Raw genomic sequence first — 12,915 nt, forward strand, 5'->3', positions numbered from 1 at the left:
CTTTTTTTTTTTTTTTAAGATGTTTGCAATGTATTTTTATCTCCACTTTACAATGTGAAACAAAGATATCCCAAAGCTCTTTAACATACTTAAGGTCACACAGTAGCTCAGTCAGAAATAGAATCTGGTTTTATAACAAGAAGTTCTCTGACAATTAATCAGCAGCACAAGTCTACTTTTTGATGACTAGAAAATTTATCTGAAGCTAAATGCCAATTTGGGCAGGGATGAAGTCATTGCAGCTAGGGGTTTTGTATCTTTGGGAGAATTTCAGTCTAAAAACCTATAAAATCACATGTAACTCCCACTTGGATTTGGTATATCTACCAAAAAATTATTGTAAAAAAATCTTGGGACTCGAAGTATAGCTCAGGGGTACAAAGTTTACCTAGCATGTGTCATATCCTGGGTTTGATACCTAGCATTGAAAAAAAGAAACTCTTATTCTCCCCTAATTATCCCATTTATAAAATTCAGAAAATGATTCCTATAAAAACAATTCATAGACCCTAGTTGAAGAAGAAGTTGCATTTCATAGATCAAGATCTAAAAGTGGACAAGGGAACATCTTGGAAATATGATTCAGTAACCTTCTGGGGCTTCTCGTCCAGGCATGAATAATAATAATGGCCACATCCACACGAAAGAGTTGTGGCAAAAAAAAAAAAAAAACTTTTATCCCCTGTGCTTAGCTTAACCAGATAAGCAGGTATTTAATGCACAATCCTTGATGCAAAAAGAATCCTCGAGAATATGTAAATAATCAATAATATTCAAATGCTTCTCTATTCCTGTGCCTCAATTTACCTCCACTTGGAGATAATACCTATATTCCTGGAGTGTCTCAAGTTCTTTACACTACCTGATGCCTTTCCAACCAAGAGAGCTTGCATCAGTCTTTCACTGCTGTGACCAAAACACCCAACAAAAACAAGGTAGTGGAGGAAAAGTTAACTTTGGTTCATGGTTTCAGAGGTTCAGTCCATGGTCAGCCAATTCCTTTGCTATGTACTCAAGACAAGGTAGAACATCATGGCCAAGGACATTCAGAGGAAAGCTGAATGAGGGGGGCCAGGAAGCAGAGAGAGAAAGGGTAAGGGGCCATAGGGAAAATGCTCTCTTCCAGGGCATATTCCCAGTGATCCATCTCCACTAGTCACTCCTTACCTGCCTACAGTTACCACACTATTAGTCCATTCAAACTATGATGGACTGATTAGGTTACAGCTCTCATAATCCAGTCATTTTATCTGCACTATTACAGAAGTTTTGGGGGCAACATCTCATATCCAAACCACAAAATACTTCTTCTGTCTACCTTTAAAAACAATGGAATTTTATATCTCTATGTCTACCAAGGTTTTACATTTTCAACTACCATTATGATATTTTAATTGAACAAAACCCAGTAATTCCATGGTTTTCTAACTTTATTAAGCCTAATCAAAATAAAAACAAAGAAGGCCTAGGGGTACATTTTAAACACAGATTCACAATCTTCCAGTGATTTGGATTCAAATGGAAGGAGGAGACTCCACACTTAAACAAGCCTAGATAATTTTAACACAGGCATTCGAAGGACTGCTCTTAAAGAAATAAAGCTCTCTGTTATGGTTTGATGTTCTGGTTTATGTTGGGCCCAGAACAATGGAGCTGACCAGCCATGGACTGAACCTCTGAAACCTGAGCCAAAATAAACTTTTATTTCTCTAAGTTGTTCTTTTTGGATATACGGGTCATAGTGACACAAAGCTGACTAAACCCTCTCTACAATGGCCTTATTTTGCAGCTAAAATAATGGAGACACAGAAAAGATTCCCACCCAAAGCAAACCATTCATCCAGTCATTTAAAAAAATGGAATATAGATGCTCAGATTGGTTAGAACAGAACTGGATCCTGGTCTGGTTTTTAATTCATTGCTATTTTTATTCTTCCTACTGCTAGATGTTATGCAAGTTCAAAATAACACAGAAGGCTGGCAAGGGATGGACTCAAAAAAAAAAAAGGCTTCATAGAGCAAGATGTATTTGGAATCAATTTTCAAGGGTGGATAGAATTTCTGCTAGAAAGATGAGAATCAAGGAACGGGCCAGCAAAGATATTGATAATGGGGCAATGATTTATGTTCAAGTTGTACCCAAATGAACAAATAAATGAATAAGAGATGGTACAAGGTAGAAAAGATAGCTCAGGGTATCCCATTCAACATATTTCAGGACACCTCAAAAGTTTACCTTGTGAATCCCCTGGGCAGGTCTTACCACCATGTTCATGTTTGCTGGGATTTCCACAAGGAACAGAAGATTCCCTGCAGCAATAGCAGCCAGAGCTTCCTCCCACCTACCCTCAGTCTCCAGTGTCAGGAGCCCTATTTGGAGTGCCTCTCTTCCACAGACTGCCAGGAAAAAGAACCTCTTCCTCACCAACAACTTACTGCTGCAGAAGGAAAGGGAGTAAGATAGGAAGGGCAGCATATAAAAACCAGACAAGCAAAATAAATATGACCTGGATAAGTCCTCGGGATTCTGGGGCCTTGTGAAGGAGAAAAGAATCACTAATCAAGATGCATGAACATGGAGTGATTTCTCAGGGCATTTTTGTTCTCCATATTTGAATCACCTAAGAAGATTTTTACTTAAGTATTGATGCCCTCGTATCTCCACAGAATAAGGAACTCAGAAGCTCTAGGATAGACTCCAGGCAATAGTATCTATTAAAAGCTCACCAGGTAGTTCGAACATGCACCCAAGGATGTGAACCACTGATCTAAAAAGGTAGATCTTGAAGATAAGAGAAGCAACATAAATGTGCTAGAGCCAATGAATTAAGATGCATGTGACTTTGGACAGAGTAATTTCAACCTGCAACCAAGAGCCTCAATAAAAAAGGCATAGTAGGTATGGTAGAGAATGTTTGCAACTCCAGTGACTTGGGAAGATTAAGCAGGAAGATCACAAGTATGAGACAAACCAAGCAATTTAGCAGGACCCTGTTTCAAAATAAAAACAAAGAAAGGCCTAGATAATTCAAAGGGTAAGGGTAAAGATGAGAGCCAGCCAATCAGAGGGTAGCACCTAGGGCTCTTGTCTGTGGAAGGACTAATTAATGTGTGCCAGAAAAGAAGAACTGACTTGAACAGTAAATAATATATAAATAAATTCTGTTGTTATCATCCCTACTCCACGTAGGGGAAAAACTGCCCATAACCCTTGATCAAAAAGAAACATTTATTAAACAAAAAGCTTATATGAAACATGCAATAGAATATATTTGGTTGAATTATACAACATTTCCATTTCTATAGGTCATAAATCACTGAAAATAGATAATTCAGCATGCCTTATCCTAATAATTTCCATCCCATCTTTATGCGTATTTCTTATTCAACTTTGCTCTGACATGTTTAGACAGGAAGTCCGATTGTAGCTTGGCTTCTTATGCCCCTAGAATCTTCTTCCAGACACTAGTTTTAGCATTTCAGAATTATCAATGTTACTGAATCACCAACAACTATATCAGTTTATCTATTTGTCACATTTACCAATTGGTTCCACTTGATAAAATTTAAACCAAAATTCACTGAATATATAAATTCTTTTCCCTGATACTAATACTAGACTAATAAACCTTTCTAAGGCTTTTAAACTTAGCAGGGAGAACTTAAGTTGAGTTCCTACCCAACAGGTTTCTGCGAGAACAAGGGCAATAGTTGTAGCAAAGCAACAGAAACAAAGCCTGTAAATTTAAGCTCTAACTTTTTAATAAAAGAGAAGAAGTGCTAACTTTTCTCCCTTTTTAACATTTGGATATAAGAGTATCCTACAGGAAACTATGCTGGCTCTCACCTTATTTCAACTAGTAAGACTATGCCAAGAAAAGTTTAATTTTATTGTCATCTTGTTAATTCTATTATCCATTAAGAAGTACTATTTTTATTCAGCCCACCAGATTGCATTGAGTGAACTCCATGATGCTAAGACTATCTGTCTTATTTGGCTCTTCATTACAAGTATTACAGTACACAAAATAAGATAGAAATCAATAAGTATTTTGGAAAGAATGAATATGTTTAAAACAGTAGAAGTTAATGTAACCACAACACAAAGACTGTTTCCCCAATCCCAACTTTCTGAGAACTGGCTGTGTAATATTGGACAAGTTATCTAAACTATCTGAGCTTCGCTTCACTTCATTAGTAGAAGAGGGATTTTGTTCAAATCCCTCTTCACCTATAATTCTAATGCACAGAAGAATGTGATTGCTCTTGTAAACAGAGTAGTTAACACTTCTGTTCTATTTCCCCCATCTGTTCAAGAGTCCTCTCTATATTTATCCAACAATACACCAAAGAAGGACAGGGAATGCAAAATTAACTAAACTGCAAAGAATTCTCAGGAGGCTTCTCAAAGCATCTGTGTTTCTCTGACCACATGAGATTTTACAATAGCAAGGCTCATAGGGGCTAAGCCTCAGTATGCAGAAATTATGTACTTCTTGTGCTTTATTCAATTTAGTTTAGGAATAATTTTTCAATTGTATTTCCTTCCATGAGGTCCATATTTTCAGTGCAGTTCAGTGAAAATTCTATTTTCTCTCTTTTTAAAAACAATTGAAAGTTTTCAGTGAAAACTGATTCTCTGCCTTCTCCAGAGTGTTAGATTTTCCTCTGGAAAGAGACTAGCTAACAATGCCTTCGTAGAAAAGTCAGACTTTTGCAGTTTTGCTTCAAATGGATAAATATACTGTCTCCAAGAATTGAGAATCCAACTCTATGCCTTGCGGAAAGATAAATCCTCCAATTGATAAATGGTATATGTCTTAGGATACTACTCCATTCTGCAGTGGAACAGCAGAATGTTCCAAACAACAAAACTTTGAACTCTCTATTCAACATCTTCTTCATATTCCTTTTTGTAGGGCTATAATCAGGTTCAAAAGGAATATATTTCAAAGAGGGAAGGAAAAGGGAGAGTTCTTTGAATCTCTTTCTACCAAGAGGTTGGGCTGGAGTGGGATAACTATATCCCTTTGCTTTGACAATGTATGACTCAATAATTGCCTTGACAACAGAAAAGAGCAGAAATGACATTGTACAGTTGCCCTTAGACATTTACTAAAAATGATTAAAATTTTCTTACTTGGGAATTTAATAAGACAACTTTAATGTACTCTAGGGAAACTTTTACAAACTTTTGTTCCCCTTCTACATAGCAAATGTATGTGAGCCATTCAACTTCCCCTTCCAGACCGAAGTACTTCTTCCTCCAGCTGCTCCGAGAATTGGTGGTCTAGGCTTCTCATCTGAGTTCCTCCCTGGAATTCACTTCACTCTGAAAAAAGCCATATTATCCAATGGGCTGCCCCTATCTAACTGCTGCTCTTTCTCGTGGGATTGGCTGACATCTTTTTGATGACTACATCACTGTTCAACTCCTTCCTCTGTGTAATCCTTATCTCCTTTTCCCTATCCTCATCTTAGAGTTTCTTTCCCAGGAAACTTAACCCCAAACATAAGCACAACAGCAATTACTGGAATAATTCTGATGAAAGGAGTCTGTGTTTACTTTGGAAGTTCTGGGAGTGACCAGGTTAGACTGAACAGGCCATGCAAGGACGTGTCAATTATACTGCCCCACTGGGGAAACCTCAGAATGGGAACCACACAACCACAGGAAATGGCTCTGAATGTGTCTTCAAGGTGGAGCCTTGTTCTCTATTCCATTTAGTAGTGTGCTGAAAGCTGGCTCTGAGGAAAGAAAGTCTTGATTTGTATTCTTTGCCAAAATCTGGGGTATAAATATTCCTACCTTGGCTGATTTCAGGCTTCAACTGTTTTATAACTGTGTTCATCAATTTTCCAAATATTTTACAATCAGTTCTTAAGGACCAGTAGGTGCCATTACCAGCAAATCATTCATGTTTCAGAACTGCTTGGACTAGGATAAGCACTAAACTCATGGGCAGCAAATCTAACATAGGCCTGTCATCAGTCCTAGGCTTTTGACATGAGAATCAGAGAAAAATAATAGTATTAAACAAAGCAATATGATTTGAATGCAACATATGTAAAGAATAAGAGCAGCAAATACCAGGGATTAAAAGCTAGGAAGGCAGCCATCAAATGTAGTGATGCCACAGAAACCAGGAAGTGGTAGAAACTATCAGTGAGCAGTTGGTAGTGAGAGATAACCAAGTGGCACTAAAAACAGAAATTGAAAGCTACTCCAAGTAATACAGAGACAGGAGAACAGCTGAGCTGTGTTAGTAGTGGAGCCACACAGCAAAGAGTAATCAGTCACACCGTTGACACAGTGAAAGGAGGCTGCCTCAAGAGCTGCATTTAACCCTCAACAATGATGCAGTTCTCTGTTGTGTAGTGGCCATCCCTCCAGCTGGGCTCCTCATCTACCTTATTTCCATATCCATCTGACAATCAAGCCTGTTGTTTGGAGAAACTAGGGAGACTCTTTGTTGCCCACAGAGACATGATTTTATTAATTCCAGGTCACTATGTGAGTTGAGCAGTCACAAGGCAGAAACAAATCCAGAGTAGATGCCAAGGTTGTTGACATCATCAGCCACCCAGAATAGAAGTGACAGAATCTCAGTTACAACAAGGGAAAAACAAAGTCATATTTTTTTCCTGAGGCTCTAAACACTTATTGCAACAACTTGATTAAGTCATTCCTTTACTCTGCTAGTCAAGGAAAAAACTAGTAGGGAGTTGGTGCCACCAATTAATTCACTTGACAAATATTTGAGTGTTCCTCCAAGAGCCCCACATTGTTTGGGGCTCTAGGATGAATTGGCATCAGATACAGGCGCTCCATTATGGAGCCTGTATAGTCCAATAGGAGAGAAAATATTTGATCAGAAAATGTCAGAACATAGAACTCACATAGAACTCAACTATGCTAAGAGCTCAGAAGGAGACACATATGGCTCTGTTAGACTTTGCAGTGGGGCTGGGGGACTTGGTTTAGTCAGAGACATTAGAGGAGACTTGCTAGAGAAGTAACAATAATTAAGTTATGCATAATGTGTTTAAATGATGATAGGAGGAAAAAGTATTGAAGAAAATGAGGAATAACATGTGCAAAGCATATGCAAAGGGAGCACAGGGGCTGACAAATGTTTGGATTTAGAGCAGAATCCTGGACAGGCAGTTTCAGTATCACTTAAGAGCTGGTTAAAAGTGCAGAATCTCAGGCTCCATTCCAGATCTGCTTAACTATAATCTTCAGCAAGTAGATTAACCCCCTGGAAGAATTAATAATTCAGACAGACTAATGGGAGGTGGAGGAAAATGTAGGCAGGTGGGGCATGCCTGGAGGAAGTAGGTCACTAGAGGCATGCCATTATGGATTATTTCTTACCCCTGACCCTTCTCACCCCTCATACCTTCACCCCCACCCCTCCTCACCCCACATCCTGGCTGCCATGAGCTCGGCAGCTTTCCTCTCCTATGCCCTTCTGCCATGATGTTCTGTTTCACTTCAGGCCCAAAACAATGGAGCCAGTTGACCTTGGACTACAGCCTTTGAAGCTGTGAGCCAAAATAAATCTTTCCTTATTTAAGTTGTTTTATGTGGTTATTTGTTACTGAGATGAAAAGCTGACTAACACAGATGAGTTCCCATGTTTGTTAGCAAAAACAGCCTAGGTGATCCTAAATGCCCCCTTTGACAACCTGAAAGTTAGAAAGGAAAAACAAAAGGCATAAGAGAAAAAGAAATGTTGGGAAAAAAATAAAATACAATGGAAAACATTGAGAAAGTTGTTCTACAGGATTTCTCCAACTTCTGGAGAGGAGCAAAGATGTTTTCATTTTGTGTGGATTGGTGTGTTATCTGACTATCTGGCACAGTAGCTACTCAGAAGTCTCCTTAGAGATTTCCTCTAATTGAGTCGTCACTTTCTAAGAAGGGCTAAGAGATAACCTTTCTGATCCTTTCCTGTGACATAAACATTATAATCAACTCCCTGTCTGATTCTAAAGGTCACTCTCATTTATCAAGGGGTAGTCTACATTCTGTTCAACCACATATCAGAGATCACATGGTTGTGACAGCTCATCATCAGTGTTATTGTCTTCACAACATCTGCAGTACAACTGGGTCCTAAGTTCAGAGACGAATGACTAGAAACTTGAACTTCCTGAGAATGAAAATTTCAATGTTCATCATGCTTAGGTTTTTGGCACAATGTAGGTACCCACTCTTCCTCCACAGCTGGCCAAGAGGAATTATCCCAAACTAGTCTTGTCATGAACCTGACTATGATTAATATGATTCACTCTAGAACAAGAAACAACAAAGGTACTTTTCATACAGATAGTGTCTAAATATTGGTGCTTCAAGAATTCATGTCTATGCAGTTATCTAGGATTTGGAACCATATTTTTATAAACAATGTATTGGCTGTGCCGACAGGCTCCAAATTTGTCACCTAAGGTAGACAAAAATCACTGAATGCGACTATAGTTGATAGATGATTACTATATGACACTCTACTCAAAGTTCCCCTTTGAGACCTACCTGCTAAATCAGAGTCCTTGTCTCCTTCTTCCTGATCCTCCCCCCATCTGCCTGCTAAGCAATCAGAAGCAAATATTTTCACCACTGGAAGCCAAAATTCCTCCAAATAATATGTAGAGATAAGTTTGTGCAACAGACAATCCCAGGTGGTCAGGGAGAAATAGTCACGGGGTCTCTAACAAAACCTTCTCCTATTGAATCCTTACCTTTTTCCTGGGCTACTTTTAACAGCTTAATTAAATTTCTGTGTTAAGTAGCTTCCTTCTGCAACCCTAGACATAAGCCAAGACTTTGTTTTCTCCCCTCTCTCTGGCCAAAACAAAAGAAGATGAGTATTTTTTAAAGGAAGCTGTATCAACAACAAAAAGGTACAATAAAGGAAATACATAAGTATGAGTCCATGGTAAATGTCACTACTGATTAGACTGTGGATTGCTGAGCAGAATACCTAAGAAGCACCCCTTACTCATTTGGTTAGCATATAGCAGGTGATGTCCCTCTGCTCTCCTCTTTCCCCAGCTGGGGAGCATAAAGCTGGCCTCCCCAACCCCTCCTACTTGCCTCTGTAATCATGTTAGCTATGAATTGGCTCCTGCGGGCCCACTGAAGCAAGACTTTCTGGTGGACTGGCATGGACAAGAGAGGAGTAAGTAACTGAAGACTTTGAACTCTGCATCCATAAGAAGAGTTCATCGCGGAGCTGGATAACAAGACACAGCTCTGGCAGAGTAACAGTGGTCCCTCTAGACAGAGTCCCCGCAGTGGTAGCAGCAATATTACTGCCCTAACCACCCTCTTCCAGCCTGCAATGCAAAAGTGAGGTAGCAGCTACTGCTCCAGAAACCAGTGGCCTCACCTCATTCACCATAAGATCCTCTCACCAATCACTTGGGCAAAAAGGAGCTTGAGTGAGTGGTGATGGTCAGGTTTTGTTTGTGACTCTGGGAAAGGCCATTTCCTGTCGCTCTCCTTGGCAGCCTTGCTGGGTGAAAGGAGCCAGGAGGCCCCTGTCCTATCCTCATCTTTCGGAGGTACAGGGGCTTGACACCTGCCTGCCTCCCTTTTGGTCTCTCAGTGTGGTGAGCAGCAGTAATACCAACGCCAAATTCATTTGGTGGGGGCAGAGGGTATAAGCTGGTACTGAAGATCCAGTCTCGCTCCTTTGCTGATATAGTTCTGGCAATTAACACCACCACCAGTAAGGAAGTGGCACTGAAGCTAGAATGCATCCCCTAGTTGCTGTAGGAGCACAAATTGTTAGTCTTCAGGTGGAATTGGCATCTCCCACATATGGGATTATGATTAGGAAAAAGACAATAATGTGCTAGTCATGGATCTTTTGGAACCCAGCCTTGAAGATCCCATCAATTTCTGCTCAGGAAAGTTCACAATGACAACTGTGTTTATATTAGCTGACCATAATTGAACATGTGCACACAAAGAATTTTATATACAAAGACATTAAGCCTGATAACTTTCTAATGGGTATTGGGCATCACTGTGATTTTGTTCCACACTGACTTTAGCTTGGCAAAAACAAACAAACAAAAAACAAACAAACAACAGAGATGATAGGACAAGAATACACATACCGCAAAGAGAAAATTAAAACCTCTCTGGCACTGCCCAATACGCTGGCATCAATGCACATCCTGTTATTGTGAAGTCACTGAGATGACAAGAAATCATTAGGATGTTTTGATATATTTTAATAAAACCATCCTACCGGAGCAAGGAATGAAGGCTGCAACAAAGAAACAGAAAATATGAAAAGACTAGTGATATAAAGATGTTCACTCTTGATAAATTTTATGTAAGGGGTTTCCTGTAGAATTTGCCATGTACTTCAAATATTGTCCTAATCTACTTTTGGAAGAAGTCTTGGATTACATGAACCTATCCAAGGCAGCTATTTCACATCCTTTCAGGCCCCTGAACCATGAATATGGCTACAAATTTTATTGGACAATGTAAAAGCAGCACAGGCAACCTCTTCCAACGGGCAGGGCCAGCAAATCCAAACCCCCAGAGATAAGCAAACTGAGAAAACCTTGCAATAGTGAAACATAGTGTCTGGTTTTCTATTGATTTTTTCAAGCAGAAAATTTAAGTATATGATTGACGATACATAAATTGGTAAAATCTTGCATATACCATTTTTTTGTTGAAATTTTTCTTTTGAACTATACTGTTTTGAGATTTCATTTCAGAAAAATGGTATGAATAGTCTTCAGTCACACTTGTGATGGTTGTAAATGCTCACAATTGTGCATTCTTGTTTTTTTCTTCCCCCCACTTCTATGGTTTGCAACTATTCACTTAAAACATTCTTCAAATGGTTGTCTTCTAGTTTGCAAGCCAGCTATGGGAGCAACCACATTCTAGTACTAGAGCATATGAGAGAGTCTGCCTTCTTACTTGTTTCGGAAATAACAGTACCTAAAGTGAAGAACTGCCTGGCATGGTGGCACATGCCTGCAATCCCAGCAGTTTGGCTCAGGAACCGGAGGAAGGAGGATCACGAATTCAAAGCCAGCCTCAGCCAAAGCAAGGCACCAAGCAACTCAGTGAGACCCTGTCTCTAAATAAAACACAAAATTGGACTGGAGATGTGGCTCAATGATTGAGTGCCCCTGAGTTCAATCCCTGGTTCACCCCCTCCAAAAAAATAAAATAAAATAAAGACCTAAGAAAAACTTAGTGACTAATATTTTATCCTTAAGATTCTACACACACACACACTCACACACACACACATATGGCTTTGATAAATGTAATCACTGTAAACATCTCCATCATCTGGGATTTGGTTATTATTTTGAAATGGGAGCTTTCTGTTTACAAGTTCACTAAACACTAAAAACTATTTCAATAAGGAAATAAATATTTAAAAAAACGAACAACAAAATGCCTTGCTGACTCACTATGAAATATAAACATCCTTGACTTTTTGATAGATTACTTCAAGCCACTTATTACATGATATTCCTTTATAAATCTATTAAGAGTTAGTGTTATAAATTCTCATTTTTAATTTATTGTTTTCCTTTGGTCTGAAGGGAAAAGGCATTCTTTCTTTCTTTCTTTTTTTCATGACTTGTAGGAATAATGTCCAGTACTGCACTTGCCAGAACTTGGCATTATAACTCCTGCTGCCACTGACCAACAGCTGAGTAAGAATGAAAGCCTTAAAGTGTTGGACTACAAAATGTTTTTCTTTAAAATACTTGTGAAATGGCTATAAGCAGTTGACTCTTAACCTTGAAGAACATCACACTGTGTGAAGTTCAAGTGATGGTTGACCCTCTCTAGACCCCCACCCTCTTCTATAGATTACCTGTGTCCCTGTACTTCCTCTCAATCATAGTTGGTTATTCTTTTAATTTTCTCTGACCCAAGAGAAAGAAAATTTATTGGTGATAATTCCTTAAATAGTATAATTTATTGTTTTATAGCTTGTCAAAATAAATTAAAAGAACACTTGACTGAAAACGCTGCCAGGAGCCTATTGTGCAAATATACATATTTTATAAAATAACTTTAAAACTGTAAATTGACATGTGTTTGGTCAGACTGTGTCAAATTTAATTTTTTTTATCTGAAAACTACTTTTACAACAATTAATTCTATGATTTCCCATTCTTCCATTAAGGGACACATTTCTTTGATACCTTAATAACAAAGAAATCTTAGTAAGCCAGAACTTTTGGGGTATGAGCCTTCGGTGTTCTTCTATAACCACCCTCGTCAATTAACATATTTTTCTTGACTAATAAACCTTTGATACTTACAGCCAAAAATTAATCTTATAAAGCAATGTTTGATCACAGTGAGAATAAAATAAAATTTTTGAGCTTTGGTGATCAATTTTCCAAGATGAACTCCCTCCAACAAGATATTGTTCAGTGCTTTTATTTACTATGCACTTAGACTATGCATTTTTGCTAAAATATTTTTGTAGCACTCTTTTGTATTTTTGCCCTTTGAAAAGGCTGTGGTGTTGTTGGTCTGGAATTAAATGGCAGATTTAAAACTGCTGTTAGATTTGTAAATCAAGATATAGGAGTTTTTGCCCTGGCATATTGTCATTCATCTGCAGCTGGAGCTGGAATCCCATTGATCTTCCAGCTACCATTTATTATCTTCACAATTCACAAAAGAAGACTGTGAAATTTAGTGAATGTTGTTACTAATCCTGTCAGGAGATGAATCTGATTTTACCAAAATTAAAGTATGTGTTTTCCAGTGAAATGATGGTATGAGTTGAAAACGCATTGCTCTAAAATTGGAAGACTTCAGCACTTAACCCTCACAGTGGCTTACTCAGCTAAACTCCAGGTTATTACTCTTTACTTTGCTCACAATTGGAGGGTGCA

The 12,915-nt window shown here is 38.5% G+C and overlaps 1 pseudogene; it reads left to right on the forward strand.

Annotated features, from left to right (window-relative positions):
* Nucleotides 1-9,869: 9,869 nt before the first annotated feature.
* LOC143407768 (casein kinase I pseudogene) lies at nt 9,870-10,599 on the forward strand (annotated as a pseudogene).
* The last annotated feature ends 2,316 nt before the right edge of the window (nt 10,600-12,915 follow it).

The sequence above is a fragment of the Callospermophilus lateralis genome, chromosome 10 (genome assembly GCF_048772815.1).
Source record: "Callospermophilus lateralis isolate mCalLat2 chromosome 10, mCalLat2.hap1, whole genome shotgun sequence".
NCBI lineage: Eukaryota > Metazoa > Chordata > Mammalia > Rodentia > Sciuridae > Callospermophilus > Callospermophilus lateralis.